This window comes from Mauremys reevesii, linkage group 1 (genome assembly GCF_016161935.1).
Source record: "Mauremys reevesii isolate NIE-2019 linkage group 1, ASM1616193v1, whole genome shotgun sequence".
NCBI lineage: Eukaryota > Metazoa > Chordata > Testudines > Geoemydidae > Mauremys > Mauremys reevesii.
This window is the reverse complement of record NC_052623.1, coordinates 75,633,246-75,650,978: the sequence shown is the minus strand read 5'-3', so window position 1 is coordinate 75,650,978 and position 17,733 is coordinate 75,633,246. Positions and strand designations below refer to the sequence as shown.

The 17,733-nt window shown below is 39.5% G+C and overlaps 1 long non-coding RNA gene across 1 annotated transcript in view; it reads right to left on the bottom strand.

Moving 5' to 3' along the window:
* Positions 1–640: 640 nt before the first annotated feature.
* LOC120395608 overlaps positions 641–17,733 on the bottom strand; it is a 93,160-nt gene continuing 76,067 nt past the window's right edge. Inside the window, exon 3 of the long non-coding RNA XR_005592720.1 lies at positions 641–709. This is a non-coding gene — a long non-coding RNA (uncharacterized LOC120395608). The remainder of the gene's footprint in view (positions 710–17,733) is intronic.

Sequence of the window (17,733 nt, the reverse complement as noted above, 5' to 3'; positions counted from 1 at the left end):
TAAAGGGTTTTTCAAAGTACAGTTGGGTGATTTTTATGAAGCTGTTTTTATGTTTTTGGAGGTGCAAACCACACAAAACATAAGCCATCCTGACATATTAACTGTGTCTTTTCTGGTGTGTGATGCTTTAGACTGATCCAATTTTTAATTGAGAAACATATGCAACTAAATTAATTAATCCGTCTAAAAAAAATAGGTGGTGGCAGAACATGCTATAAGGAAAATATAGATGAAATGCTAAGATGTTTTGTGTTGGTTTGCTTGCTGGACAAACCCATTTCTGATCATTTTAACTAATGTCAGAAATTAAGGAGAAAGAAATCTGAGATGAAGCTAGTGTGTTTGTTGCATCATTCTTTTAATAAATCAGATTATTCCTTGTGTGTGCACTGAGATTTTATATAAGGTTGCCCTCTCCATGCCTCCTCTTTTTTTAAAAAAAATAAGCTTGTGCTAAAACAGTAGATAGTCCTTCTCAGAATGAAGTCAGATAACTTCACTTCTTTAGGATGAATGGGGAATTTGATAAGATAATGAGTGTCTAAAACTAGAGTAAGCACTAGAATCCCTAGTGTAATTTCAATATATCAAGGACAATAACGTTGCTTGGTGATGAGCTTACCTTCTGGACATGTTGTAACTGGATGTGGCTTTCCCATGTTGCCAGCCTGGACATCAAACTACTTTGCATTGAGATTCCTGTAATAAGCTTAGAAAGAAAAAGGATGCAAGATCATATAATATATACTTTATATAAACATGTTTCCTGAGAATCAGCAAATATTTTATTATTTACACACAGATATAGATGAAATATATTTCCCTGCAAATTTTTATGGTTGCATATAAAACAGCTGAGGTTCTGTGAAGAACCATACCAGAAAGACATTTAATCTGGAGATCACCCCTTTCATGTAGCATATATCTTAAATGTTGTAACACCAAAAGCCCCAGATATGGACATAAGCATTTTCTTAGTTCCTTACTGCTTGTCTTGAAACTTCTACTTAAAGTGCCTCATGTTCCTAATGAGGCTATCAAGTGGCAGTGTTTATTGTCATCTTGAGCACAGTATCTCTTTTTCTATGTGAAACTAGCATGCTATATATACCCAATATACTGAAATCCCTTCCATGCCAAAAAATTCTACCAATCATTCAGCAAATTAAGAGCCTGACTGTGAAAAAAGAATTTTATATTGATGAGCACTCAAATAATAATTAATAATAACAATACCTAGTTCTTATATAGCACTTTTTATCCATAGAGCTCAAAGCATTTTTCAAAGGAGGTCCTTATCATTATCAGTTACAACAATGGGACTACTTGTATAAGGGTTTACCACTAGGTGAAACAGAGAGCCAGCCCAAAGCCTTTACAACACTTTGGATCAGGGTCACAGATTCTGAGCTGGAAGACATCTGTTCTGAGGATTTAAGAGGTGCAAAATCCCTGTGCTGGCCATCTACATAATAATTCCACAACTGGGCCCTTAAATAGATACAGAAAACATTCTGTATAAAAACAAATTTGGATATGTCACTGCCATTTTTAGCATAGCCATACATACACTACAGCTAAATGGAGATGTATTCTTATATGGAGAACTGCTGATTTTAATTGGGGGAGGATTAGGGTCAGAAACCATGAAGCAAATTGCCTCTATCAATATTACATCTACGATTTATATCCAGCTGCGGGGACAAGCTACTGGCCTGATTCTGGGGCTGCAGGAGGCCTTTGGCACACCTTAGAGCAGCCTGATGCCCAGGACACCCCAACATACTTCTTCCCACCACTGACATACTCTGTACCCAACCAGAAAGCAGGTGGCATCAAGCCAACAGAGAAGCAGTCTAAAGTCTGTTCTGGAACAATCATCTTCACTAGGATGGCATAAAGGGGACTTAGGCATGACTGAGGATCTGACCTATCAATTTATTTTAAAAAAAGACTTAAATGATGCATGTATAACATTTTAATGAGTCTGTCAGTTTATATCCTTATTTGACAATGCAGGGTTCATATGACATATCAGACTGCAATATATAGCTATCAGGTAATGAATATTTTCATTTAAAGGTTAGATTTTGTGTCCCTTCTTCATTTGATATAGTGAAATCAATAGGAATTCTCAAAGAGCAAGATACCGCTCAGCACGATCAGGAGTAGCACGATGATGTTCATAGACAAAACTATTTTTTTCTGTTCTGTATATACTAGTATAAACCAAAATGTGTGCAAAGAAGATTTACTTTGTTTTGTACTGTGTGGGGAAAAAAGTCACATCTAAAGACAGATGATTGAAGCTTAACCTCTTCTCAGCACATGTCTATGAGGAATCTCTTGTGTAGAAGAAATTCTACTACGCATGCTATGGCAATGATGTTCTCAATCAGTGTGTCCAGGATGCTGCTTTTAGGGAGCTCCATTCTACCATCCTTACTTACAGTAATCCCTTTTTCTGCAAGTAGCCCCATTCAGCTTGCAAAAGAGTTTTCAAGCTTTTGAGATAAGGTCAAATAATAGATAATTTTACTGGGCTGACATTGCTCTCTCTCTCTCTCTCTCTATCTAATCAGCATTACTAAATCATCTCCCACCATTAGTGGGTCTCTTTGTTATTGTACCTTAAATGTCTTTATAACTAAACATGTATTTCTCACAGGTACTGAGCAAATCAAAAGGTTTCACCATGCTTGTGTTTGCACAGAGTTCTCCTCCCCCCACATACATATTGTCTTTTAGACACTAAGTCTCCTATCAAAATCTGTTCGCTCATATCTAATTAATTCTAGTACTAATTCTTCCACCCTGCTCCAGATCAGTAGTCCTTTATTCTTTGCATAGCTCCATTCATTTCAGCGGCATTATTTGCAGACTGAGGGATTACTTCATGAGAGTAACAGTGGCAGAATCTGGTCTACAATGATTTTGTACTATATATTTTTTGGTCTGGAACAGTTACAGGAAGCTACTGAGTTAACAGCATCAGGAAGAGGTAGACCACAGCAGACAACAATAAATGAATAGTTAGCTAGCAGATCTAAAAAAAGTAACCAGTCAAAGCCTTTATGGAGGCTTTGCCTTTTCTGTATGAAAAGGGGGCATATTGGAGCGAGTAGAGGAGTCTCAGTGCACATCAGGATTCATTGGTTTGATGTAGTACATTCAGACGAACCACTCTGAAGTGGGAATAAGATTCAGAAAGGTATATTCATCTAGGAAGAGAGGCACCATTAATTTTTAATGGAAAATAGAGAAGAGTCAAGCTTTGTGGGCATTGAAATTAGCAAAATGAAACTTGTTTCCTAAAGATGTTTGATTAGAGTGAACTAAAATGCATAATTAAAATCTAGTCATGTTTGTAAGGTTTGGGATTTTTGTTTTTAAATAGACAGGATTTACTGTCTTCTTGTTTGTTTGTTTGTTTTCTAAAATTAATGTATATTTCATCCACTCGTATGACAAATAAAATTCAATCACTTATTAAACAGGGGCAGCTAATAACCAGAGGCACTGGGACAATTTGACAGGCAAGCTTCCTTTCTCAACTCAGAAAACAAAACAAACAAACAAAACAAAAAATGGTACTCTCATCAAGCTTCCAAGGAAGACGCGATTAGACAAAGAAAAAAAAAGTAAAGTCTAATGTAGGGAAAACAGAAAAGAAAAAAAGGAATAAGATTCAACAGAAACCAGTTATTTTTTGTGCAATTTAGCAAAAATGCTTATGTTGCAAAAAGCTGAATCTGCTATTTGCTTATATAAATACTAATGAAATTTATCTATAGCTATTTTGAGCTTTTAGATACAAATAGATATGGTGATAGAGCTGTATTTTATGTCTGCTGTATCTGGATCTGAGCCAGAGCCCACTGAAGTCCATGGGACCACATACTATTGTAACAGAGTTTGTTTGTTTGTAGGAGGAGGCAGGCAGAACAGGACATAGGGTAGAAGAAACATAATGAGCCACAGTTGTTGTGCTGAAAGAGGGAGAGGGAGACAATCACAAGAAACCTTCCCACACCAAGCACAGTTCTTGGGTAAAAATAAATTAAATAAATTATAGGTCTTTATTCCTAATGGAGTCTTCATTAGTGGGTGCAAGTAGTCATTTGCCTGCATCTTTGAGAAAAGGTTTTTATGTAACACATGGAACTAGACGGTGGTTGTTCTGTTTCCTAGGGGGTAAGTTCTGCATGTGACACTAAGAAGTTAAGCTATTAGGTAGAGAAATTATGAGAAAGAACTGCAGAGAAGTGTGGCCAAGGCCTGAAATAACCATAAACAACCAATCCTCTGAGAAGCTGAATTGATATGAGACTCAGTGATTCCTTTCTTCATTCCCCTTTGTTAATGAAGCCCTGTCTAAACCCGACAACAACAACAAAACAAAAACAAAAAATGACATTACACTCCATATTCTTTATGAAAATATGCTTATGGTATGGATATGACATAACTAAGATATACTTTATGCAAGATGGCTCATGTAAGATTATGATTTACTGAATGTGAGTATCCAATTTGTATGTACATATCATTTCTGTATCTAAAGTTAGGAATATGGACTATGTAACAATTACAACTGAGTGTGTATTGGGAAAACACCCACCACATAACAGGACATCAGATTTGATGGGCCATTAGGAAGAAACAACAAGACTGTGAAGATACTAATCTCTCTCCCTCCTGGGAGGTGTCCTGAGAGGTAACTGTGACAATACTAGGTCAGGTGGTCTTGTCACCTGATATTAAACATTATCTTGGACTTGTAATTTTCCACTAAAAGGGAAGCAAGGTCAAGTTTGGGAAATAAAGGCTTCCCACCTTATATAAATCTCATTTAAGGGTGGGGAGGAAGGCAAACAGGACTCTCCTCCATTGCCTTCCCAAGAAGAAGAACTGCTGAAAGAACCTGAACCTTTGGGTCTGCACTCCAAGGGAAGTGGGATACCTGAGTGCTCGGGCAAGTCCCTTAAGCTGAGTCTTCCCAGAGCTGATCTCAGTGTCTGTGTCATTCTCCAGTTGGGTGTGGCCCTGCCTGTGTGTGTGTGCTGCAGGAGGCTTAAGAGCCTGGCTCAGCAAGACAGGTAAAAAGGGAGGCCCATGCTGGCAGAACAGGCGGGCTCAGTGGTATCCCAGCACATCAGGTGGCATCTTAAAGGAGGGCAACCTATCACAAAAGAAACAGGGTGAAATTCACTCCTCTAATGCAGGCCTACTTAAGGCCTGTGCTTTACTTCACTCCTACTGTGGGATTTAAATGATGCATTGTTTTTTGGTAGTTTTCTTCACAGGGTGTATTTCTCTGACACGCAACAAGATAGTGATTCAATTATTTCAATTGTAGCTAACTGAATTCTTTGTCATTCCATTGCCACATTGGCAAAATTTTTATTATTAGTGATAGAATCAAATTGAAACTTAGATTCTGAAGTTTTTTATTTGGATAAAATGTGATTTCAGTTCTTTTGTAAATTCCATCTAGTTTTCATTTTGTAAAAAACTTGTTCACCTTCCCTACCCCACTTGCTTGCTTTTTGATTTTTTTCCCCCAAAACCTTTGACTGGCTTTGCTCAAGATCTCATGTTATCTGAACTCACAAAATGTGGATGGTTGTGGGCTGGTCAGACAAAATGGTTCACATTTGTGTCCATGTATGCTAATGTCATTTCAAGAATGAGATCATTTATATTATGATGATCTTCATGTGTCTTTTTGTTTGTTTGTTTTCTGTATGTGGGCTGAGCCTTTAGCACCAGAAAAGTCTGTCAGTACTAAAGAAGAAAAGGGAAGCAGGGAATAACATATTACCTGTATTCTTTCAGCCTTTAACCTTTCAAGAGAAGTGCTGCTGACATCATTTAAACTACTTATTATGTCAGCCTTTTTCTCTGAAGCATTGAAACATGTGCTGATTAATTTTCCTTTTATTTTCTCTTCTCTTCTATCTAGGTTTGGATCTACTACCTGTTACCATTGAATCTGAATGTCTCAGCAGGTAGAAAACTTCAAACGGGGTGATGCGTTTTTGGTATTGTTTTCTTCTTTCCTTTTCACAGACAGATGTTGCCTTTGCAACACCAAAAACCAAATGATGAGATTTTGTAAAAACAATACCTAAACTGATGTCTCATCTTTGTATTCCCATTTGATCAGAAATGTAGTTCTCAATAGATTTCTTTTAAGATTTTCTCTCCAAGTACATGTTTGATGAAAGGACTATAAAGGACATTAGTTTAAAACAACTTGTTTCGGCTTTAACATACATGTACTAGATTTAAATATTTGCTTTTAGTGGTCTTTATTAAAATATTAGAGCTTAAAGAATCACCAAAAGAAATGTATAGATATATCAGGCTGGATAATATTTATAGGAAAATATTGATTTATAATTTGTCAGCACTTAACTGTGAATCTAACTGTACAGTGTATATTGTTGCCTGGAGTCTTGGTTAATCATCTTGAGAACTCAGGGGTTTACTTGTTTGAGTTAGCCAGTCAACAAAAGCAACATATCTGATGCACACACTACAGAATATCATTGATTCTACTTGCTGAGATAGAATTGACCTTTGTGGAACTATTGTGTTTATCATAAACAGTGACATCAGTTAGGAGTTATCCACAAATAGAATATTGTGTTGCTGAAGATACTTGCATTCATTTGTGTGCTCTACTTAATAGACCATGGCAACTGACCTGGGGAGGCAAGCAGCCCTGCTATTGTGTATTGCTTAGCATTATTAAACTTGCAGAGAAGATTACATTATTTTTAAGTCAGCAATAAACAATGCATTGTACAGGGATGAAGCTATAAAGTTTCCTACTCTGACTAAAATCAGGAAATATATATGCTTTTATGCTCTTGCTCAGTTTAAATATTAATATAATGCAAACTGTTTCTGTGTAAAACAGAGAGACCTGTTTAGAGCAAATGCAAATAAAAGTATGTAGAAATGCTTTGCTGTAAACTACCATCAGTTAATATTTCATAAAGAAGTTAAAAAAATTTATAATATTTTAAAAATAAGTTTTTAAAGCTAGAGAGGAAAAGATATAGAATATCTATAGAGGACAACCACTTCTACCTATGGGTTCATGAGCTACACCTGCTTCTAGATGGATGTCTAAAATTTTGCCATGTCATTGATCTGATGAGGGTGTTAATGAAACAAAAATCTCTAACCAACTTTCTAAATGTTCTACTTTTGAAAAGGATTTTGTGAGTTTGCTACTAGATTCAAGAGACATGACATCTTGTTTCCACTAAAATACTGAATGTGACATTACAGAATAAATTGGAGGATTTTTAATGCCTGTGTAACTCACTTCTTCATTCCTATTAATTCATATAGTACATATTGCAGACTCTTCACCATATGTGGATTTCTTCTATAAGTAGATTACCCCACTTAGGGTTACAGTAGCTAATAGTTAGGTTTAACCCTTCCAGTAAAACAGATTTATTTATTTAAATGCATAAAGAGATGTGTACAAACCAACAAGCACTGGATAGCCTGGTAAAATTATAACCTTAACAATAGCATAAGAATAAATGCTTCCTCCCATCATATATTCCTCACTCCTACAATGCCACAAATAACAAATAATATTCCTAATAAATACAATCAGTTGTTTCAGTTATTTCTTTCCACCTGCCAACTTAATCCCCAACATATCTGGCTGACCTTTAGTTTATCTATTTCTAATCCAAGCCTTGATCTGCAGTAAACATTGATTGATCAATGATCAGTCCTACTGCATTTTGACGATACCTCATCCCTGCAGTCCACCACATGAGAGTTTCCTGCATGGACACAGAACTGCCCACAGTTATCTCTCAGAAAATAGGAGTGGGATTACAAGAGTATCAGTAACATCAGGATCGACTATATCAAAGGCAGCCCTGCTCCAAAGATATATGTATATATATCTATAGATAGATATATAGATATAGATATATTCCATTGCTAGGAGAAGATCAACAACTAAGACTACCAATGCAGTCTCAATTCTATACCCAGGTCTACAACCAGACTGACTGGTAGTCAAGGATATCTGAAATATTTAAATATTGCCAGAGCTGCTCTGCTACCACTTTCTCTCTGAGTTATTCCCCCAAACAGGAGAATCAGCACAGGGGGTGTGTCAACATCAAGCAATGTTGGGTTTTTTTGGTTTCTTAAGTAAAGAGTTCACAAGTGCTCCCTTGGTAACATCTGGCTCTGTATCTCCCCAAACAAACATATTAACAATCTACCCAAACAATATCTGCTTACAGGCCTCAATAGCTCAGACAGGCATCGGCCAAATTCACACTGAGGGTTTTATTTATACATTCAGTATGCTTTTATTGGTGTTATCTTTCTCTGTGTACTCATTTCTTTTCAGCTTTTTGCCTCTCCCTTTGCTTCTTACTAGTAAGAAGGAATGAAGACACTGATTTGGAAAAAAAGAAGAGACATTCCAAGCTTTTGGCTATCCCTGCCCCCAGCTCAATATTTTGCTAAAGTTATAATAATAAATAATATTTGGAGATATACCTATTTCCTAGAACTGGAAGGGACCTTGAAAGGTCATTGAGTCTGGTCCCCTGCTTTCACTAGGTGGACCAAATACTGATATTTGCACCAGACCCCTAAGTGGCCCCTTCAAGGATTGAATTTACAACTAGGGATTTAGCAGGCTAATGCTCAAACCACTGAGCTACCCCTTCCCGCCACCCCCTTTAGATTTAGATTTAGATTTAGATTTAGATTTAGATTTGTTTGGAATTACAAAGGAACCAAAACCAAGAAGAAATGCAAAACATTGAAAATAAGATTTGTCTTTTCTTTGGTCTAATTATTCCCATCTTGCTTTTATAATTCTGGTATTTCTTTATTAGTTATGCAGCTGAATCATATTTTTAGGGAATTTAGAAATCGAACAGAGGAACTGCTTTAAGATTATAAGGTCATGGTTTTTTGTCCTGCCAAGAGTGTTTGTGTGGCTTTTACTTTCAGTTTTGTGCATGCTTCAGCATTTTAAATGATATTTACTTAATAGCCATAAAAACATTTTAATAGAATTATTTCTAAAGCATTTTCTTAGTTGCTTTCTGCACTTAAATGCCTAAGAAATGATCAAAAGATTACCAACTAACCAGCAGAAGCCAAGTTGCAGCAAATAGTAATAGTTATCTCTTTGGATTATATATCACACCTTTCTCTATTTCAGACCATTGAAAAGTTGGCAGGAGCAATTTTACTTGGAAAGTGAAAAAAATGTAATATGAAGGCTGGAGCTTTTTCACCATGAGTATGATTTAATAAAAATAAAAATGGAAACTTTTTAATTTGACATTTTGGATGCCCATAAAACATCATAAAATACTTCTTTAAATAGAGTTTGTTGAGTCTACAGTTGAGTGAGGCTGTGTGGTGTTTCATGACAGCTCCATCCAATCTAGTTCAATGGCGGGAAGATCAACAAGGAACATTCAAGCAGATCTGGGAAACTAACTGAATTTCTGGTTTGGTGACAATTCAAAAAACATAAACCATACACCAGAAGAAACTTTTGGCTCAGGACCAAACAGATATGAAAGTTCTCAGGATTTTTGGTAACTCAAAACCTCCCTCCATTTTGGGTCTGACACAGAGTAGGAACTGGAAGCTGGATCTCTCACATCCCAAGTTAGTGCCTCACCACTGTGCTAGCGGCTATTTATTTATTTATTTATTGGGGGGGAGGTCAGTACTGTGGTGGTGGCTGTGGTGGTGGCAGCAGCAGTAGCACCATCTGCTATACATTTTGTGAATTGCCAAAACAATTGTTGTCAAATTCACAGATAGTTACAGGTTGACTGAAAATGCATTTTTCTTTGAATAAACTGTTAGTCTGAAACATTTCACCCAGCTCTACATTCTAATACTAACCTAAAAGGAAACTAGAAACCACACAATATGGGCTCAATCCTGCAAACTCTTTGTTGCAATTACTGTGTGAATTTCACTTTTAATGCTTTCTAGTCTTGCCAAGTGCACCCTCTCTAGGTTTCAGGACTCTTGCTGTTATATACTGTCTCTCCAGGTACCCCTACACTGCACACCACTGACAGCGGTCAGTAAGGTGTGTGTAGCTACATGCTGCAATGAAAAGCAAACAGCATCCACACTATGGGGTGTATCAATGCTTTGCAGTGAAAGACTATAGCAGTGGGAGGCAGCAGGGACAAGTTCCGGCAGAGAGGAGCTGTTGGAGACTTTTCCCACTGCTTTCCGCTGCCAGAGATTTTCCCTTGTGCCAGAGTCTTTAAATCTCGGGTGGTGGTGGGGCTCTGGGAGCAGGGAGGAAGCGGGATATTATATTTTTAAATATATCCGTATAGATGGCGAGCCATTACTAGGGGGTGTAGAGAGCCAAGTGGTGTACATACCTTAATGGTTCATAATAACATAAGAACAGCCATACTGGGTCAGACCAAAGGTCCACTTAGTCCAGTATTCTGTCTTATGGCAGTGGTCTATGCCAGGTGCTCCAGAGGGAATGAACAGAACAGGTAATCATCAAGTGATCCATCTCCTGTTGTCCATTCCCAACTTCTAGAAAACAAAGGCTAGGGACACCATCCCTCCCCATCCTGGCTAATAGCCATTGATGGACCGATCTTCCATAAACTTATGTAGTTCAGGCACATCTCTACTCACCTAAGCAGTGAACACTGAGAAGGGACATGCTAACAGTTTTCAAGTACATAAAAGTTTGTTACAAGGAGGGGAGACAAAATTGTTCTTCTTAACCTCTGCGGTTAGGACAAGAAGCAATGGGCTTAAATTGCAGCAAAGGCAGTTTAGGTTGGACATTAGGAAAAACTTCCTAACTGTCAGAGTGGTTAAGCACTCGAATAAATTACCTAGGGAGGTTGTGGAATCTCCATCATTGAGGATTTGAAGAGTCAGGAATCTCCTGTCAGGGATTGTCTAGATCAGGGATCAGCAACCTTTGGCACGTGGCCCCTAAGGGAAATCCGCTGGCGGGCCAGGACGGTTTGTTTACCAGCAGCTTCTGCAGATTCAGCCGATTGCAGCTTCCACTGGCCGTGGTTCACCATTCCAGGCCAATGGGGGATGCAGGAAGTGGCATGGGCCAAGGGATTTTCTGGCCACTGCTTCCTGCAGCCCTCATTGGCCTGAAACTGTGAACCGCGGCCAGTGGGAGTTGCGATCGGCCGAACCTGCGGACGCTTCAGGTAAACTGGTTAGCAATCGATTAAAGTATTTTTACTCCCCTAACAATTGGGCACATATTTAAATAAATCTGTATCAGCCCTGCCAGAAATCCATGTTTCAATGACTTGAGCATCTTATTCTTCTTTAGGATGGGCAATAATTATAAATAAAAATAGCAACTCATTTTATTTGATGTGCACCAGGGAGATATGGCTGCTGCATTTTGTTGATATTGGGCAAGAGCATTCTTGGAATTTCTAATTATCAAATAAATCATGAATTCTTTGTGGAATACAGGTTAATAATGGCACAAAAAATGAAGCCTTCAAAGCACCCAGTGCATATTTTGAATGAGCTGCACAGACACCCTGCATGAGAGAGCTGAATAATATTTTCCTGAAAAGGTGACAGCCATTCTGTTATATTGATCCTAAGAAATTTTATGAAATGGAGACATAGTTAAAATACACAAATAGTAGAACTATCCTAAGCAGGAAATAGTCTTCAAGTAGTGACGCCAGTTACTTTCCTGGAAAGTGCACTTGAGAACAGATGTGGAACTCCAAAGCTCCAACATCATCAACATTGAAGTGACCTTTTTTGTTGAAAAGATAATCCATGCTCTGAGCTATTTCCACACATATTCTGCCCCAGGTTCCTGCAGAGAATTGAGGATAGTATTGTATGAAGGAATGCAGTGCCACCATATGCCTAGCAGGCTTAAAGCTGCTGAAAAATTGGTCTGTGGAATTCATTGGAGTAAAACCTGTTTTAGCCCATCCTGAGTGAATACCAGCAATAATAAAACAGCTATGGTCCAAAACTATAGGAAGGTAATTTTCTCTTCATTATGAGCTATAATTGGTGAATATATTTATATTTTCAACTTGCAAGGGAAAGAACTATTGCTTGTTATTAGCTTCCCAAATACTTATAACTGCTATACAGCCTTTGCTTGCCTGAAGTGTATGACATTCGAAGGCCATGGACTAGAAGGAAAGAAATGTAATATTGTTCTTAGACAGAAAACCAAATGTTCCCCTAGCTAAAAGGATTATAGCCAGGAATCTTTCCCAAGGACAGCATTACAGCTGCATAGTCATTTATCAGTGAGAAGATTTTCTATAAAGTGTGCCTCTCCTCTATAGGTGGCAGAGAGTGCAATTAATTAATTCCTAGCATTAAAAAGCAGCAGCCTTTTATTCAGGAGATTAATAAATAGCATGCAGGCTTGACGCACAGCCAAAGTTTACTTTATTCTTGAATGATATGCTGCCTTTTTTCCATAAATACATAATCATTAGTAAAAAGCATTAAACAAATGTTGTACAGAAATGAAAACAATTCTGTTGCCAAATTGGTTATGCTTTAGGCAAATATGAGGATTTTTTTTAATAGAGTGGCACAAGTATTCCTACTGATTTCATTTTCATTTAAACATTTTACTGGCTGTCTTAATCTGCAACCTGCCTACTGGTAATAAGAAAAAAAGCTGTAGTTTTAATAATTGCTTATATGATTTATGAAAGAGTTATTCCAGTAACTGTTTTTAAAGCACAGCCTGCCTTCCTTGGTTTTCCCTGTAAATTAGCAGTAATTTGCGGCACCTCCATTACATATTCTCTGGATGTTGATGAGGCTTATAGGAATTTCCATTTTCCAAATACTCTGCTGGCAGTGGATTTCTTGGTTCTGATTCCAGCCAAATTCAGATAAAAATCCAATCCCAAAGGTAAGCAGAAAAGCCGCCTTCTTCAAAATGTCAAGTCATGCATGCATCTGTTCCATTCATTAAATTCATTAGGTTAAGGTGGGCAAAGCAAAACAATCTAAATGAAATATAGCAGTATTCATCTGCTCTATATCCAGGTATGCCCATTCATTTATTTTAAGCCAAGCACAGACAGTAGGACCTATTCAAGGGTGGTAAAGAAAGAAAGATATTGAGCAGAATTGCTCAGAAGGAGCCCCTTTCCCTCCGAAGACTGAGATGGTATTTGTCAGTCCGCCACACTCCCTTCACTAGCTGTGAGGAAAAGAAAAGGCTAAAATGAATGAAGAGCATATGTAAAATTACACACTAAAGGCTTTTAATCCACAAGAAAATATTTCCCAGCTTCTAGAATTGGCTGTACTGTTAGCTGGCTGAAAAAAGCAAGAAGTCAGACAGCCAAGAAATATTAACTATGGAGTAGGGCATAGCAAGTGAGCTCTCATCCTACTGTGGGCTGCAACAGGCATTTTTGTGAAACGGTTATCCTTCCCTGGTGACTATACTTTGATTATTTTTTTTTCTTTTAAAGAAGTTAAAAATTATTGTTTGTCCTGCTCTTGAAAAAGACATCTGTCCTTTCCCAGTCCATGAGAGACCTGTAAGGTTCCTAGTCATGTTTTTTTTTTTCCTGGTCTATTGCTTTTTAAAAGTTCCTTATTGCTTAGCTAACGGGTAGGTCTATTCCTAATATTAGACAAGGAAAACTATAGACAGTGAGGTATCCTAAAAGTGTGTCTGTATGCTTCACCTCCTATAATATTCTCACTGTCTCTCTGTAGCTCCAATGCCCTCTGCTAGCCAGCCTATTGGTACTAGATCTGGGAGATCTCTTTTAGCTATAATGGTAGAGGGCTGAGGTTTTGGAGGTGAAGCTCCCAGGTTCTAGTCTCAGCATCACAGATGTGAGACTAGGGTCACCAGATGTCCTGATTTTATAGGAACAGTCCTGATTTTGGGGTTTTTTCTTATATAGGCTCCTATTACCTCCCATCCCCTGTCCCGATTTTTTCAAACTTGCTGTCTGGTCACCCTATGTGAGACTGTTTGTGCCCTATACTGACTGTCCCATGGAGAAAATACAGAACCTACAAATACTAAATATTGGAGGATTTTTTTAGAGCAAATGTAAGAGGAGTTGCGTCAATCAAACCATTTTTCCCCATAATTTCAAAACATTGAGTTGATTTAGACATTTTCTAAAATTAGCTTAAATTTCTAAACAAAAAGTCTTTCAAAATGAAAAATTCCAGTTTTCCAGTTCAAAAGTGTCAAAATAAAACCTTTAGACAATTTCATTTTTTTTTTTAGTAAAAATTTCTTCCAGACCAAACCTATCCTGCCAAAAATTTCAGTTTTGACAAACTGGTATTTTCTGACAAAAAGTGTTTTGTCTAAAAACCTCAACAAGGCCTAGTCTGCAGCTTATATATTCATTATTTTCCCCTAGAGTACTGTACTGGGAATGTACTTTGGCTGATCCCACCACTAGATTAGCTTCTCAGGGAGAGTCTGTGAACATGCATGCTGTAGACCAGGGGCGCACAAACTTTTTGGCCTGAAGGTTGCATCGGGTTTCGTGAATTGTATGGAGGGCCAGTTAGGGGAGGGAGTCATGGCCTGGCCCCCACCTCCTATCTGCCCCCCCCGGGACTCCTTCCCCATCCAACCCTCCCTGTTCCCTGATGGCCCCCCAGGATGCCTGCCACATCCAACCACCCCTTCTCCCTGTCTCCTGACTGCCCCCGGAACCCCTGCCCCTGACTTCCCCCTGCTGCCCCATCCAACCCCCCCTCCTTCCTGACTGCCTCCTGGGACCCCTGCCCACATTCAACCCCCTGTTTCCCCCCCCGACCACCATCCATATGCCCACCCCCTGACCACCGCCCCAAACTCCCCTGCCCTCTATCCAACCTTCCCCTGCTCCCTGCCCCTTTACTGTGCTGCCTGGAGCACGGGTGGCTGGCGGCGCTACAGTCGCACCGCCTGGCTGGAGCTAGGCCACGCTGCTGCCGCCGCCATGATGCAACACAGAGCACTGGATCAGGCCGGGCTCTGCAGCTGTGCTGCCCCAGGAGCTCACAGCCCCGCTGCCCAGAGCATTGCAGCAGCAGCAGCAGAGCGAGCTGAGGCTGTGGAGAAGGGGGAACAGCAGGGGAGGGGCCTGGGGCTAGCCTCCCAGGCCAGGAGTTTGGGGGCCAGGCAGGACGGTCCCACGGGCTGGATGTGGCCTGTGGGGTGTAGTTTGCCCACCCCTGCTGTAGACCAATGGACTTTAGAGGCAGTTAAAAATCAAGCTAGACAGGTCTATGTTCTGGAGAGATTAAATACTTAAGATCTCAGCGTCCACAAAATAGAGGGAAATATAATTAACTTGTAAGTTGTACCACCAAAGAGACTCTCAAAAGCTTTTTTGTGAACTAGCAGCTGTGCAACCTGACTTTATTCCTGTGGAAGCTGCAACTTTTGAGAGGAAAGAACCCACACAGTTTTGTATCTAACAGCAAGTTAAGTGCTTTTCCATAATTTGTTTTGTTACTTAGATACCAGAGTGACAGGACACAAATACATGGAAAATATACCTCTTTTCTTATCCTCTGTACCCAATTAATTCCTACTGAAGTGCCAATGTCACAACAGATTGTTGACCTTACATGATTGATGCTACTATTCAGGCAGAAGAGAAAAGAGAAGTAAACTCCTTACGTCTGCCATTCTTCCTTTGTGTACTTAATACAGGTCTGTCGCATCTTATGCACATTTAACATGCACAATTTCAGCTTTGCGTGGTCGGGAGAAAGAAAAAAAAACAGGTGATTCCACCAGTGTGAGACACGAATCTGCTGTTCCCACTAAAATAGCATGTTAACAGCATGTCTTTAGGTCTGTGACAAGGTTCTCCCCTATAATAACCCTGGAGGGTTGGCAAAAAACAAACAAACAAACAAAAAAACAGTTTAAATAGTGTGTCTGCCCCGGAATGAGTGTGAGATGGGAGAAGCGAATCTGCTGTTCCCACTACAGTACTCAGTCCCCCTGCGCCTCTCATAGCGTGCGCATCTTGCCGCGCTGAGTGAGATTCTGTGCCTGTACTGTTTAAAGAGACAGTGTGTCTTTTTTGAACTGTATAACATGGCCCCTAAACAAAGGCACCTACTTCATCTGGTGCTCAACCAAAGAAACAGTAATGTGTTCCAACGCTGCAGGAAAAACTGGCTGTATTGGACTTATTGAGAGACGGTGTGTCCATCACCAACGTGGCGCGTAAATACGGCCGCAATGAATCTAGCATCCCTGCCATCAAGATTTGAGAGACAGAAATTCATCAAGCTGTGGCATCAAGTGCTCCAGTAACTGCTAAGGTGACGAGCCAAGTGCATGATAAGACTTTAGTGAAGACTGAAAAGGCATTAAACTTATGGCTGGAAGACATGAACCGTAAACGTGTGCTTATCAATGGCAACATGTTGCGAGAAAAGGCTCTTAGCATCTATGTGCTGTTCAAACCTCCCGCCGAAGAGGGACAGCCTTCTGATAAGAAGGAATTCAAAGTCAGCCAAAGTTGGCTTAACAGTTTTAGGAACCGCTTCAACCTCAAAGTCGTGCAGACTACTGGTGAAGCTGCATCTGCCAATAAGGACGCAGCAAAAGCCTACCCTGAACAATTAAAGAAAATCATAGAGGAAAGGGGCTAACTTCCAGAACAAGTTTTTAATGCTGACGAGACTAGGGTCTTCAGGAAAAAAATGCCCACCCGCACTTACATTTTGAAATCAGAAAGACAATCCCCTGTTTTCAAAGCAGCTAAAGACTGTGTGACTGTGTTGCTTTGTGGCAATGCAGCTGGGCATTTAATAAAGCTGAGCTTGCTCTACAGGGCTGTAAATCCCCGTGCTCTAAAAGGCAAGAACAAAAATCTCCTGCCTGTGTTCTGGCAATCAAATAAAAAGGCTTGGATGACGGCAGCATTATTTCTGGATTGGTTCCACGTGTGTTTCATTCTGGAGGTCAAGCAGTACCTTGAAGAAAAAGGACTTGACTTTAAAGTGTTGCTGATTGTAGACAATGCTCCTGGCCACCCTGCGGCACTCCGATTTGCGCATAACGATGTTGAGGTCGTCTTTCTCCTCCCCAATACCACCTCCATCCTCAAACCTCTCGACCAAGGCACCATTAGCTGTTTCAAGGCCACGTCCCCGAGGCTTACATTCTCACGGATCCTTACCAGTATGGATGCTGATCTCAATGTTAAAGTGATGGAGTGTTGGAAGTCCTTCAACATGGCGGATTGCATCATTTATATTAAACAGGCAATGGATTCAATCAAGCCTGAAACAGTCAATGCATGTTGGCGAAACCTATGGGAAGACTGTGTGAGTGATTTTAAGGGTTTCCTGACCATTAACAAAGAAGTGCAATTCATTGTTCAGGTGGCCAGGCAAGTGGGTGGTAATGGCTTTGTCAACATCCTCGAGGAAGAAATTGAGGAATTAATTGAGGGCCATAGAGAAACATGGACTAACGAAGAGTTAGAGGAACTGATAAAACTGTCTACAGAAGACGAAGATGATGATGAACAGGAAGAGCCAGCAACTTGGAATCTTCATAAATTTTCTGAAGTGTTCCAAGCAGTGAAACACTTGAATGACTGAATTTCTGAATATGATTCCTCTATAGAACAAAACCTCAAAATCACACGTAGTATTACGGATGATTTGAGACCGTACCAAGAAATG